Source organism: Ailuropoda melanoleuca, chromosome 12 (genome assembly GCF_002007445.2).
Source record: "Ailuropoda melanoleuca isolate Jingjing chromosome 12, ASM200744v2, whole genome shotgun sequence".
Classification (NCBI taxonomy): domain Eukaryota; kingdom Metazoa; phylum Chordata; class Mammalia; order Carnivora; family Ursidae; genus Ailuropoda; species Ailuropoda melanoleuca.
Window position 1 is genome coordinate 47,668,461 of NC_048229.1, and position 14,490 is coordinate 47,682,950.

At 46.5% G+C, this 14,490-nt stretch overlaps 1 long non-coding RNA gene across 1 annotated transcript; it reads left to right on the plus strand.

The window, feature by feature from the left end:
• Window positions 1–2,904: 2,904 nt before the first annotated feature.
• LOC117804573 lies at window positions 2,905–8,647 on the plus strand. Its single transcript, XR_004629075.1, has 3 exons — window positions 2,905–3,046; window positions 5,402–5,473; window positions 8,597–8,647. It is a non-coding gene; the product is annotated as an uncharacterized LOC117804573 (long non-coding RNA).
• Window positions 8,648–14,490: the final 5,843 nt, after the last annotated feature.

A 14,490-nucleotide genomic window follows, 5' to 3' on the forward strand; every position in this document is an offset into this window, starting at 1 on the left:
TTTTGAAGATTTATCTATTGATTTGAGAAAGAGCGAGAGTGTGAGTGGGAGGGACAGAGGGACGTGAGTGGGAGGGACAGAGGGACAGAGAGAATCTCAGGCAGACTCCGCTCTGAGCATGGAGCCCAACATGGGGCTGATCCCATGACCCTGAGATCACCACCCTGAGATTATGACTGGGGCCGAAACGGAGAGTCAGACACCTAACCAACTGTACCACCCAGGGGCCCCCTCCCCTATTTTATAAAGAGATTAGTTTCTTCATTTTGTGTAGGGGAAGCATGGGGGAGAGCAATAATTGGACTGAAATAGAGCAAAGAAAAGTTCTTCAAAACTTAATTCCCTCATTAAAATATATTTTATATATTTATATTTTTATATATATTTATTTATATATTTATTTATATATATTGTTTTCTTACCTGAACTATGCTCAGTGGGGAGTAGAAAAATGTATGAGCTCCTGTTCCCTACCCTAAAGGCATTTACCATGTTATGAGGGAGCTACCTTGTGCACAAATAGGTGCGGCATGCCCTAGAAGCAGCAGGAATGCAGGGGGCACACCTTGATAGAAACAGCAGCGTTTAACCTGGACCAAGTAGCCGAGAGCACCTGGAAGTGGAGACGAGCCCCTGCAGGGGCTACGCGTGCTGGAGGGGTGCACCGGGTGGATGCTGGGCAATGAATCCGTGCTGGCGAGGAGGGGAGCAGCCTCTGGACACATACACTGGACTCAGATTGAGTTTGAGTACCTAAGAAATGTGGACTGTATTCATTATTGGTGCACATCTGTGAGTGTGTGGAATCAAGTTAACAAACAGAGAAGGCCATCCAAGGGTGACAAGTGGAAGAATGGGGACATGTTGGAAGGTTGAGAGTCATGATGAAGGAAAAGGCAAATATAGAAGACGGGGGAGAGAGGCGCCTGGGTGGCACAGCGGTTAAGCGTGTGCCTTCGGCTCAGGGTGTGATCCTGGCGTTATGGGATCGAGCCCCACATCAGGCTCCTCTGCTATGAGCCTGCTTCTTCCTCTCCCACTCCCCCTGCTTGTGTTCCCTCTCTCGCTGGCTGTCTCTCTCTCTGTCAAATAAATAAATAAAATCTTCAAAAAAAGAAGATGGGGGAGAGGGCAGACTGGAGGCCTTGGCATCTATGAATGCCCCTCAGAAAGCCTGCTCTCCTTTCCTGAGTTGCCGAGAGCTGGCAGTGGCGTGGGCGTGCTTACGGAAGGCAGGATTAACAGAAGTCCTTCGCGGACATTCTTATTTCAGGGCCTCAATTCAATGTAGTTACAGATTCAATCTTTTAATTTGAGTGAATTCGTATCGTACTGCGTGTCAGCTTCATTCAGCTCTGCTGACCGTGTCTGAGCGCCACACATCTCCGGGATTCGTGGAATTTTAAAATGCGAGAGCTCAAGAAACTTCTGCAGTTATTGGATCTCATTTCCACAAACCCTTATTTACTATATGATTTTTAACTGAACTTGAGGTCCTTTAAGACTGAGCAACAATTCTTACAATCCTAGAAGGTAAAAAATAAGAGCTCCCCCACAACCAAATAGACAAACCTGTTTATTAGGGGGAATTGATGAGGACCTTCTCAGAAGAGACATTCCAGATGGCCTGAAATGCTGTAAATTGACTTCACATACCACGCTTCCCAAAGCAGATTCAAATCTGCACCTCCCTGCAAAGAGTCACTTTGGTGAGTCAGCTGGGCTGCTCCAGGTACTAATTACCCAACGTGTAACAACACATCAGAAATAGGCCAGGGGTCATGGTGCAAACACTTGAGCAATGCTTGAAAAAAGGCTGCAAAGGTGCTGAGTGCATTCTCCTCCCCTGAGCCCCATCGCATCTCAGCACTCCTGTGTTGTGGCAGCTGAAGGTCCAGAGAGATGGTTTCCTTGGGGTCCTTCAGAGATCAAGGTTGGGCAACTTCTAGGACGTGGGTCTGCCCTTGGAGCTTCCAGGTTGGGCCAGAAGTCTCCTCTATCTGACCTGCCTCTTCCTGGCACACACACAGGAAGTTTGTGACATCCCTCTGCACCTTCTAAACGTCTGCTGTGGACATGTGTCTACACGCGTCTCTCAAGGTGTATGGCAGCCTCTGTCGATGGAAATGCCTTTGCTGCACACGTAGGCAGTCAGGGCAAGGCCACCATTGCACAACCCTCACCTCACCCAATTTCTCCACTAAAAGCGAATTGTTACTTAGTGACCAAAGCCATGTGGCCTTGTTCAGAAAATTATCTACCCCAAGCAGAACACCAAAACCATCAGCAACTCCAGTCTTGTCCACCAGTCTTGCTATGTGGGTTCGTTAGAATGCAACAGTGCATGTATTTGTTGAAAACCACCGTGCAAGCTTTGGGTTACAGCACGAAGAGCTGAAAAATATATTTGTGGTCAAAGAAGTTAGCTGCTCAGAGAAGGGGGTGGTAGATGGCACGCTCTGAGGGCTAGTGAGCTAGCACGACCATTTTCCTGGCGCTGCACACTTCTAACTGCGAGTGCCCCAGACCAGATGGGTAGCGAGGACCTCCTGTACTGCTCAGCCTGGGCTCTCACAGTAGCGGTTGTGTGGCCATGACGTTAGGGAAGGCCGGTCAGGCTGCCTTTCTGAACTGTGCTCCCGTGCTTCCCCAGGGCGCCCCTCTCTGCATGGCATTGTTTCCTAGATCCCTTCTAAGAGCTGTCAAATGTTAGCCACCAACTTGGTTGAGTTCTGAACTTGATTTTTTTAAAAAGTCAGCCAGGTGACTCACCAAGCGTAAGTGGACCTGATCAATTGGTCAATGAGAAGGGGAGGGTTTGGTGAGGAAATTAAATGTTGATTTTTCTGCTAGTAAGTAGGGATAGGGTCAGGTGGATATAATTTTGGGAGAAGGTTGGGGAGAGCAAAGGAGCTGGGGTTCTGCGAAGAAATCTAGATCCCAGGAGAACAAGCATGTGCCAAGACACGAAATCGCATGAAAAATCATGAAATTGCCAATAAAAGTCTATGCGCAGAGCAGAATGCATGTGGGGAAGTAGCAGGAGGTGAGTTTGGGGACGACGCTGGGGACGATCCCGTAGGTCACGTCACAGTTTCCATTTCACCTTACGTATGCTGGGGAGCCATGGGAGAGTTTAGGTAAGTGAGTAATGAGATCTGATTGGTGTCTGAAGAGAGCACTCTGGCAGCTAAGTCCGAGAGGGACGGAGAGGGGCAGGAGTGGAGTCAGGGGACCAGTGAGGGGCTGCAAGTAGTGACCCCGGGGAGGGGTGGTCCGGGCTTGAGTGTAGAGAAGAGAGGCTAAGTGGGAAATACTTTCTGGAGAGGAGGTCCAAAGGACTAGTCCCTGGGAGGGGAGAGAAAAGGATACATATACCTAAGTGTCTCGCTTGAGCACCTGGTGAATTTATTTATTTATAGGGACTGTAAAGCCTGGGAGGGTGGGAAGTGGCACTCAGCATGGAATGGGAAAAATCAAAGTTTGGTATGCTTATAAGTTTACAAGAAGCTTACAGCATGCGTGGGACAAGCTTTAGAGAACGACTCCGAACATCGTGCCCAGGCGCTGCAATCTCCCGCTTAAAACCGTCTGTGGTCCCCTCTTGTCTAAAGCACTGGTTTTAACCTGGCTGCACTTCTGAATCTCGGGCGAGCCCTCTGGATGCAGGCGGCTTCCTATCATGTTTAGGGCCGGGACCTCTCCCCCACGACACAGAAATGGCCCTCAACAGGCGGGCTGCACCCGCCAGTGTATCAGACACTGTTTATGCCTTCAAATTCTTCTCTTTGCAAAAGTAATACACACACATTATACAAATTCAGATAATACAGGAAGTTTTGAAAATGATAAAAAAGAAAAGAAAAAAGCCCTAGAAAGTGAGAGTACCTCCTTATCCCCGAATTTCCTTTTGTGCTTTTAACTGAGGGGGTCTAACTGGCCAGATCTGGGATCTGAAAGTAGCATCTCCTTCCCTAAAATGCCCAGCGTTGCCCGCAAACAGCCAGGTCCTGGGAAACACCCTCCGTGAGTCACTGGGGAGAAAGCTGAGACAGCCTGCCGTTCTAAGAAGGGGTAGGGGCTTCAGTGTCAGGAGGGGGGAGGCTATATGGTTGTGGTGTCCGGTTAGCCAAACCACTGACTGTGCTCAGGGCCGGCAGCCAGGGCCACCTCCTCACAGGCTCTGAGGGCAGAAGCCCTGAGTTAGGGAATTTGCAAGTATTATGCCTATATACTTTTATTTTAAACATCAATATTTTAGTTGTTTTTAAATAGGCAATACATGTCCATAGCAAAAATAATAATAATAATAACTAAAATTCCAACATTTCCAACGGATTTTTTCCCCCCATTTCAACGGAAAAAGGAATACTTTCACCCCTGTCCTGCAGTCTCCCAGGGCACAGGCCGTCCTGTTTGTTTCTGGGAACCAAGCCATGTGGAGGTACCAGGCTCCTCCCTTTCACACATGTGGCGCCATGTGGCCCCACTGTCCTCGCCTCTTCACCTGCATTTGAGTCAAAAGACCTTGTTCCACCTACTGCAAGGTGACATAACCAGCAGTGCGCCCCCAGCCACGGCAGTGTTGACTGAGCCTGGACGGAATGGCTCTTGGAATGGTGGTGTTGAAGGTGAGGGCCCGTGGTTCCAATCTGTGCTAAAAACGTACAAACGTAATACAACAAATTCTCGGGATTTATGGGAGTGGAGGAAAGCGGGTATGTGAGCACCACTGATAGACTGACTCTCTCTCTCTTTCTCCTCCTTCCTGCCCCATTCCCAACACGTTGATCTTACAAGAGGTAGCCTGGAAATGTGATTTGAGTTTTACCTTCAGGCTGATCCATAGAAAGGTTTTGCTGAGAAGTTCACTGCCAAATTTGTTCATCCCACAAATGCGTATGAAGTGTCTAGTTTGGGTCAGGCCTAGTGTCAGAACAAGAACACCATTCACACAACAAGCATGTTCCTTGGCTTCGCAGAGCCTACGGTTGGGTGGGGGAGGCAGGCTGGTAAATAGCTATGGCAGTAAAGGACATGGGGTGCTATGGGAATGATAGGTGAGCAGCAGACAGACCAGGGGATCAGGGAAGGCTTCCTGGAGGAGGTGGTATTTTAGCTGAGATCTAAGGAATGAGAAGAGTTAGTCAGGCGAGTTGGAGAGTGTATTAGTAAAAGGGAAGTGCAGGTGCAAGGATTGGAAGGTGGATAGAGGACGGTCCATTGAAAACAATGAAAAGAAATGGCATCGGCAAGAAATGACAACTGGACTGGTTAAGCCCTTATGCTTTTCCAAGTTAGACTGCCTGAGTTCAAATTCCAACTCTACCACTCACAGGCTGTGTGACCCTAGGCAAGTTATTCAACCTCTCTGTGCTCAGTTTCCTTGTCTCTAAAACAGGACTGATGATCGCACCTGCTTCATGGGATATAAATGAGACAGTATGGGGGAAATTGCTTGGAACAGCACACGGTAAGCACCGTATAAGTCTTAGCTATCATTTTACAGTTCTGTTGTGCCGGCTGGAGATTTGTGGTGAGGAACTTGAGCAGAGACAGAAGGAAGGCGCCAATGGTGAGGGGAGACCCAGGAGAGTTCTCAAAAGGCCTTCTAGTTCATGTGGGGGGGCGGGTAGGACTCCTCAGGCAACCAGAGAGAAACCCAGAGCAACAAAGGCATGTGGAAGGCGCTCACTGAAAGCAGGTCATTTCCTTGAGCCTAAGGCAGACAGCGAGGTCCAGGCTGGGGGCTAGTGAGGCCAGGGTTGGCCGGTCGCAAGTGCATGATGGGCCTGTACAGACCCGCAGCCTCACCCCTCTGGGTCTGTGCCCTCGGCTGAAATCGGTTTCCTTGGGGACCGAATGAGACGAGGGAGGCCAGGGGCCTCCTTTTCACAGTACTCAGCACAAAAGTACGGGCTGCTGCCTTTCCCCTGCATTCCGCAAATAGTTTGTGAGTGTAACAGCTTCGAAGTTCTTACTCTACCGCCTTCTCCAAACCAGCCCAGGCTTCCTCTTCACAAAGATCTCTGTGATTTCGCCAGACAAACCTCTCGACATTAACCTACCCTAGTTGGAACCACGTCCCAGGGGCTCGACTCCCAGCTCTGTGCAGACCGCGCTATCTCTGCAGCCTCGCCAACATCCCACGCCAATCACAGTGATTTTAATTGGATTCAATGACATATACCAGGCAGTGCTTCTCTGGGAGGAGAGAGGCTTGCACCACACACATGACGCGGGCGTGTGAATGTGTTTAGAAGTCAGAAACAAGGGAGCTAGAATTTTGCCTGCACGCTACTATCATTTTTAGGAGTTACATTAATCCTGAACTCTTCAGTGTTTGATTAGTTCACCCTCAGTGTCCAGGAAAGAGTTCATGCAGTGCAGTGGTCCAGATATGTACTGAGTCCCTCTGCGTGCCAGGCCCTGGCTACACGCTGAGGACACAAAGGTGAGTGAGACTCACAAAGCCGATCTCAGGTCTTGCAGCACAGGGTCTGTGGGAGAAGAAAACAAAGTATTACACCACGAATGTTAGAGTGGAGGCATAAAGCGTGGGAGCAGGGCTGTTGGAGCACATCCGCACAGGTTGTACACTGCACAACTCTGGAGCACCATTCACTTAGACCAGGGTTTGGTGAACTTTTTCTGGAAAGGGCCGAATTGTAAATATTTTATGCTTTGTGGGCCACACAGTCTCGGTTGCAATTACTCAACTTGGCTGTTGCATGCAAATAAGCATGGCTATGTTCCAGTCACACTTTATTTACGAGCACTGAAATTGAGTCATGAACTACATTACATTTCATTTATTTTCAACTATCCCAGACATAAAAATCCTGCCTCGTTCATGCACTCTACAAAAACAGGTGGTGGGCTGGGTTTGGCCCAGGGGCTGTAGTTTTCTGATCCCTGACATAGGTTACAGTGAGCATGGCGTCCCTTTGAGTAGTGCAGTAACCCGAGGGCCCTGTCAGACTTCAGTCGGAAGATTCTAGCTGAACTAAGTTGTAAAGGATAAGCAAGTGCTGACCAGGTGACACTTCAGGGAACGGATGCCAGGCAGAGGGAACAGCATGGGGAAAGGCATCGCACAGCTGCACAGGAGGAAACAGAGAGAGAGATAGGACACAGAAAGATAGATGGGAGAGAGACGGTGGAGAGCCTTGCACACCATACTCAACAGTGTGGGCTCTGTTCCATGGGCAACTGGGAACCATTCATGGTTTTAGGCAAAAAGCAATAGGGTCTGTGACTGCATTTTAGGGCGTGGAATGCAAGATGGAAAGCCCAGTTTCGAGGCATGCAAACCAGTTGAGGGAAGAGATGGCAAGTGCCTGAATAGTCAGGGGTCAGCGGTGTTAGAAGAAAGAATTCAAATGTCAACCAGACACATGAGAAGAGGCTCAGTGTCAAAACCAGTGAGATACCACTTCACGCCCGCTGGACGGCTATCACACAGAAAAGGAGGACAGGAAGTGTTGACGGGGCGCCCGGCTGGTTCATCAGTGGAGCATGTGACTCTTGATCTCGGGGTTGTGAGTCCGAACCCCACACTGGGTGTAGAGATTACATAAAACTAAAATCTTAAGAAAATAAATAAATAACAAGTATTGACCAGGATGTGGAGAAATCAGAACCCTCCCGCGCTGCTGGTGGGGATGTGAAATGGTGCAGCCACTTTGGAAAACAGTCTGGCAGCCCCCCAAAAGGGAGCTACCTATGACCCAGCAATTCCACTCCTACGTATATAGCAGGGAAAAAAAATTAAACCTATGTCCACACAAAAACTTGTACACTGATGTTCACAGCAGCGTTATTCATCCTGGCCAAAAAGTAGAAACAACCCAGATGTCTATCAACTGACACACAGATACATAAACCGTGATGTGTCTGTGCAGTGCACTAACATTCATCAATAAAAAGAAACTAAGGATGGGGCGCCTGGGTGGCACCGCGGTTAAGCGTCTGCCTTCGGCTCAGGGCGTGATCCCGGTGTTATGGGATCGAGCCCCACATCAGGCTCTTCCACTATGAGCCTGCTTCTTCCTCTCCTACTCCCCCTGCTTGTGTTCCCTCTCTCGCTGGCTGTCTCTATCTCTGTAGAATAAATTAAAAAAAAAAAAAAAAAAAAAAAAAAAAAAAAAAAGAAACTAAGGAGCATGATATGATGTAAGATATCCAGAAGAGGCAAATGTAAACAGACAGAAGGATTAGTGGTGGCCTAGGGTTGGGGGACGGGTAGGGAGACTGAGGCGTGATTGCCGAAGGGCACGGGGTTTCTTTTGGGGGTGAATAAGATATTCTCAAACGGATTATGGTGGTGGTTGTGCAACCGTGACTATACTAAACCCCACTGAATGGTGCACGTTAAGTGCATGTGAATTGTATCTCAATAAAGCCATACAAAATCATCACCTTAATGTAACTCAGAAAGGGTCATTTTCTCTTCGCATCTCTCGAAGTCAATTATCTATCAAATGCCATTTAAACTCCTCTTCGTTGGTTTTAAAATACACACAGTTTTGTTTTTGTTTTGTTTTGTAATTTAGGTATGGTTCTGTTTAACTCAATGTCTGTGTTTTCATCCTAGGAATGATATGTGAACAACCACTTTTTAGAAACTAGAACACCATGGGGCTCCTGGGTGGCGCAGTGGTTAAGCGTCTGCCTTCGGCTCAGGGCGTGATCCTGGCGTTATGGGATCGAGCCCCACATCAGGCTCCTCCGCTATGAGCCTGCTTCTTCCTCTCCCACCCCCCCTGCTTGTGTTCCCTCTCTCTCTGGCTGTCTCTCTCTCTCTGTCAAATAAATAAATAAATAAAATCTTAAAAAAAAAAAAAAAGAAAGAAACTAGAACACCATAACCCATAGGGAATTGTGGGTAAAAGCGAAGACTCAGAAATACCCGTGGACATCTCTCCTTTCCCTTAGTCCTCACAGCCAGTCATCCAAGATCTCTTCAGTCCCTTTATCTAGTTATGTAACAGTCTTGTTGACGTATTAGTCACATACCGTGTAACTCACCTATTTCAAGTGTAGAATCCAATGGTTTTCAGGGTATTCACAGAATTGTGCAATGATCATCAATCTATCTTTAAATTTGATTTTAATTTTAATTAATTAATTGAGAGAGAGAGCAGGGAGGGGCAGAGGGAGAGGGAGAAAGAATCTTAAGCAGGCTCCACGTTCAGTGCGGAGCCCAACACAGGGCTCCATCTCACCACCCTGAGATCATGACCTGAGCCCAAATCAAGAGTCAGATGCTTAACTGACCGGGCCACCCATATGACCCCACAATCTATTTTTTTTTAAATGTTTTATTATCACAAAAGAAACTCCACACCCAGTAGCAGTCAGCCCTTACTCCCCCATCTGCCTAGCTCCAGGCAACCGTTAATCTGCTTTCTTCTCTCTAGATCCACCTCTTCTGGACATTTCACATGAATGGAATCATATTACATATGGTATTTTGTGTTTGGCTTCATTCATAAAAGTTGTAGCAGGGATCAGTCCTTCATTCCTTTTCATCGATGAACAATATTCCGCAGGGTGAGCTATTCCACATTTTATTTTTCCATCCACTGGTTGATGGATATTTGGTTGTTTCCACTTTTTGGCTAATATGAATAATGCTGCTATGAATGTGTACAAGTTCTTGTATGGATGTGCATTTCATTTCTCTTTGGTACATAACTGGGATTAGAATTGCTGGGTCAAACCTAGTCGTTTTATAAGAACGGAGTAATGGTATTAGTTTCAACATTTGGCAGACATGGAACTCATTGTCTATTAACTCCACTTGTCATATGGTGAATTTCCTTCCATCCAGGGAATTCAACCACCCAAACCACCTACCCTTAGACGTGGATATGTACGGTAATTAATACGCCCGGGCGCAGCTATCAGGTTCAAAGAGAGATAAACACGTAAGAGCCCCCACACATCTGAAAGGAGAACCCTGCCATGCACTCACGCCCCCCATACATTTCCATTACATGTCATGATAATTACAGTATGATATTCCCCCTTCCACATGAGATGAGAGAGAGTACAGATAACGATGTTCCTTTTGCTCTTTCATCATCGGACATTTTTTTCTTTTCTTTTTTTCTCACAAAGGAACAAGCAGGGTTAATGATACAGTCTTGGCAGTAAATCTGGCTCCCACGTGTAGGTGTTCAGCAGTTCTGCATGAAAGAGTGCTGAGAATTCTCATCCAGCATCCTCCTGATTCTTTTCTTGTGTGTGTGGTTAAAAAATATAGAACATAAAACATGTTAGGTGCCTGAGTGACTCAGTCAGTTGAGCGTCCTGCTTTTGGTTTCGGCTCAAGTCGTGATCTCAGTTCAAGTCTGCTTGAGATTCTCTCTCTTTCTCCCTCTACCCCACCCCCTTCTTTCTCTCTCAAATAAATTAAATCTTTAGCACAAAAGATGTCGTTTTAACCATTTTCAAGGGGCGTTAATTCCATTCATGACATCATGCAACCGTTAGTGTTATCCATTTCCAAAAATTTCTGCACTACCTCAAACAGAAACTCTAAACCTTGAGGGAAAAACCCATTCTCCTCATCCTCTGTCCCTGGTAACTTCTAATCTACTTCATGTCTCCACAAATTTGCCTATTCTAGATAGTTCATGTAAGTGGAATCATATATTTGTCCTTTTGCATCTGGCGTATTTCTCTTAGTGTGATGTTTTCAAGGTTCATCTGTGTTGTAGCATGAATCAGAAGTTTGGACACATTCCTTTTTATGGTTAAATCATATCCCTCTGTATGGATATGGACTTTTATGTGTTCATTTATCTGTTGATGGACACTTGGGTTGTTTCCATCTTTTGACTACCGTAAATAAAGCTGGAATGAACATTGGTGTAGAACTATCTTTCTGAGTCCCTCTTTTTGTTCTCTTTTTGTTTTTTGTTTTTTTGAGTACGTACTTAAGAGTGGAATTGCTGGGTTGTACGGTGACTCAGTTTAACTTTTTGAGGCAATACTAAACTGTTTTCCACAGTGGCTGCACCATTTACATTCTGACCAGAAATGCACAAGGGCTCCATATTTCTCCAAATTCTCACCAACACTTATTTTCATTTTTTTTTTAATTTAGCCATTCTAGTAGCTGTGAAGTGGTATCTCATAGTGGTTTGGTTTGCATTTCTCTAGTGATGAGTAATGGTGAGCATCTTTTCATGTGGTTATTGGCCATGTGTATGTCTTCTTTGGAGAAATGTCTATTTAAGTCCTTTGCTTGACCACTTTTTAATTGGGTTGTTTGTCTCCTTGTTGTTGAGTTTCTGGCGGTTTTTGTTTTTGTTTTTGTTTTTTAACATATTCCGGATATTAAACCTTTGTCAGACATATTACTTATAAATATTTTCTTCCATTTTATAGGTTGCATTCCTTTTCTTGATAATATCCTTTGATGAACAAAAGTTTGTAATTTTAATGAAGCTCAATTTATTTGTGTTGTTTGCAATTTTAGTGTCATACTGAAGAATCACTACCACCTTATGACTCTTATGCAAGAGACACGGAACATATAAATATCCCACAAAAGAATTAACACGGCAGAAATGGCAGGTCAACTCTCTTCCTATGAAGAAAATATTTGGAAAGCATATATTTATACTGAATATTGGCTAAAAACACGAGACTTATCTTTTCTTGGACAATGCTCTTATTTAATGAAGTATGTTTGTATCGTTTTGAGAACCTCTCTAAGTTCATTTTCATCAGTTATTTGAGTCTGCATCAGAGCAGAAAATTTGAGAGGTATCTGCCACACCGATAAACAATTTCTCCTTCTAGAAAAACCACCTCCCACTGTGTCCTCTCCCACATAGGTAGTGTCCCAGAAGCCATGTTTGTAGCTGGTCAGGACTGAAGCTGGGCAATGAGTTTCTCCCTTGAGAATCTGTATTCGACACTGAGAAATGTGTTAAGTTACTGTAAGGGATTGTGAGACAGCCATATCCTGCCATTTCTGCTTCTCTTCTTGCCTTGGAGGGTCCATGTGAGATTATTATATATTTAGAATAAATATTTCTTCTCTGCAAATTTATGTGGACCAGTTTTGTACTAGCATGGTATTTTGAAACAATATTTATGCTCCCATATTGGCGGGCTGGTATTTCTCCCTGCAGAAACCTTGTCTATATGTTAAGTCCCTTAAGCGAGGAGGTAGGGGTTTTAGGCTCATCTCATTGGGGATACGGGGTCCTTAGAACACAGGCTTATGATCCACTTCCCTGAACACAGCCTAGGCATGACCGCCAGCCCTAAAGAGAACCCTATCCTCTAGTTTGGCGCCATTTTCAACATGACATAGGAGAGATGCAAGGGCATGGTGCCGAAGGCAACTGCAACAACTAGTCTATGGCAGAACACCTTGGCTCTCCAGGTGTGGCATTCAGGAACCCATTTCCCAAGGAGGGATGCAGAGAGCCTGAGTGGATGTGTGGACCACCCGAGAGGCCCATGTCTGATGAAGTGGCTGTCATGGTCAAAGCCTCGGACGTCAGTAGTAGAGGCCAGGTGGGTAGTCATACCTCAAGGGCCGTCAGTCCCAGAGGGCAGGGAGAGGAGCTGCTCGGCCTTAGAGACCAGTGATCACCCACAGGGCACTGCCTAGGTAAGAGTGACCCTTCTGCCATCTCCAGGGCTCAGTGATCCTCTAGGCCAAGGCCCATCTTGAGGAGGACAAGGGAAATGTGCCTGAAAGGAGTTGTGAAATTACTGCTCTCAACTCCTGTTTACTAGACTAACCGGGACACAGCTCTTCTTCCTGACTCTCGCTCTCTGTAGAGTGTGGGCTCATCAGACCCTGAAAACCCAGAGAGGCCATGTTTTCTTCCCCTATCTGAGAGTTTGGTGAAGTTCAATCTAGATCCAAAACCCCAAATCTGCAGACATTGTTATCAGGAGGTGAAGAAGAATCCAAAGGGTACTGATTACTGCCTTGCCTCTCTTTCCCGTTTCCCACTCCCCTCCATCGTTCCCTTCTTTCTTCCCTTCATCAATACGTATCAAAGGCCCTATTCTGGGTCAGGCTCTTTGCAGGCCCTAGGGAATTCCAAGATGACCAAGACACAATTCTTCTCACTCGGTGCTCAGCGTCCTGAGGGAAAACAGAGATTAAGCAGTTTCCAAGCCAATGAATTAATGCCAACAACAGGGGCCATGGGAGCAGAGAGGAAAGTCTCCCAACTCTGCCTGGACAGGTATCGAGGGAAGGTGTAGGAGTCTCGGAGAAGGAGTGTGTGCACCTCTGCTATGGCTGTTGGTGTCCGTGGTGGACACACTGAGTTGTTTACCCAAAAACTATTTTCCCCCTTCTTTTTCCCCATCGAACCCCAATTCTATTTGGGGATGCCTCTGTGTCCGTCTTCAGCACTGATCTATGATTGCTTCTGTTTCCATTGTCAGACATTCTATTTTCAGGGCACCCCCCCCCCATAGCTATAGCTGGTGGCCTGGATCTGGGCAAAGAGAGACACTGCTAGAGAGCTGGGCACGCCCTGCTTCCCTAATAAATTGCGCAGCTCTGGCTGCTGCTGGCGCCTCCCCATTCTTCCTGTCCTGAGCACGTGCGGGACGCCTGGAGCTGGGGACCGTCTTGCCATCATTATGATGAAAACGCAAAATGCGAAGATAGCAGAGAGCAAAGATGAGAGAGTCCGGCTTCTCAAAGACCTTGCTCAGATGTCGCACCAGCACTCGACGATTTAGCTCCAGATTTCTGACGTGCAGAAGAAAGCGTCTGCTGATGGAGTGTTTTTAAAAGCAGTACTGAAAACATTCCTAACTGACACAGTGTCTCCAAAGAAAAACCTGCTTGCTCAACATTTGGGGCCCACCTGCCTTAGAGCTGGTTTTCTTCCTGTTCACCTGAAGCAAAATCTGACGGTCTGCAGCCGCACTTATGCCCAATCTCTATGGACTGAATGGCGCCTCCCCGCCCCCCAACTCCTATGTTAAAGCCCGAACATCTCATGTGACTATATTTGGAGATACAGTCTTTAAGGAGGTAATTAAGATTAAGTGAGTTCGTAGGAGTAGGCCCCTAACCCAATAGGACTGGTGTCCTTGCAAGAGGAAGAAGAGACACGAGGAGTGCATGTACATGGAGAAAAGGCCATGTGAAGATGCAGTGAGAAGGCGGTCATCTATCAGCTAGGGAGAGAAGGCTCTGGAGAAACTGATCCCGTTGACACCTTGATCTCACACTTCCAGCCTCCAGAGCTGTGAGAAAATACATTTGTTGTTTAGGCCACCCAGTCTGCGGTATTTTGTTGTGGCAACCCTAAGAAACTGATACACCCAACCACTTCCTAAACAGGTCCTTCGAGGAGAGGGTATAGTGAAAGAGCCCATCACTCCCAGCAATAGCAGAACCCACCCCTGCCGTCCTGTCTCTCTTTCTTAAATATGAAGGGAAAACCTTGGGTTAGTCAGCTTCTGAGGCAAGCAGCAGCATGAGAA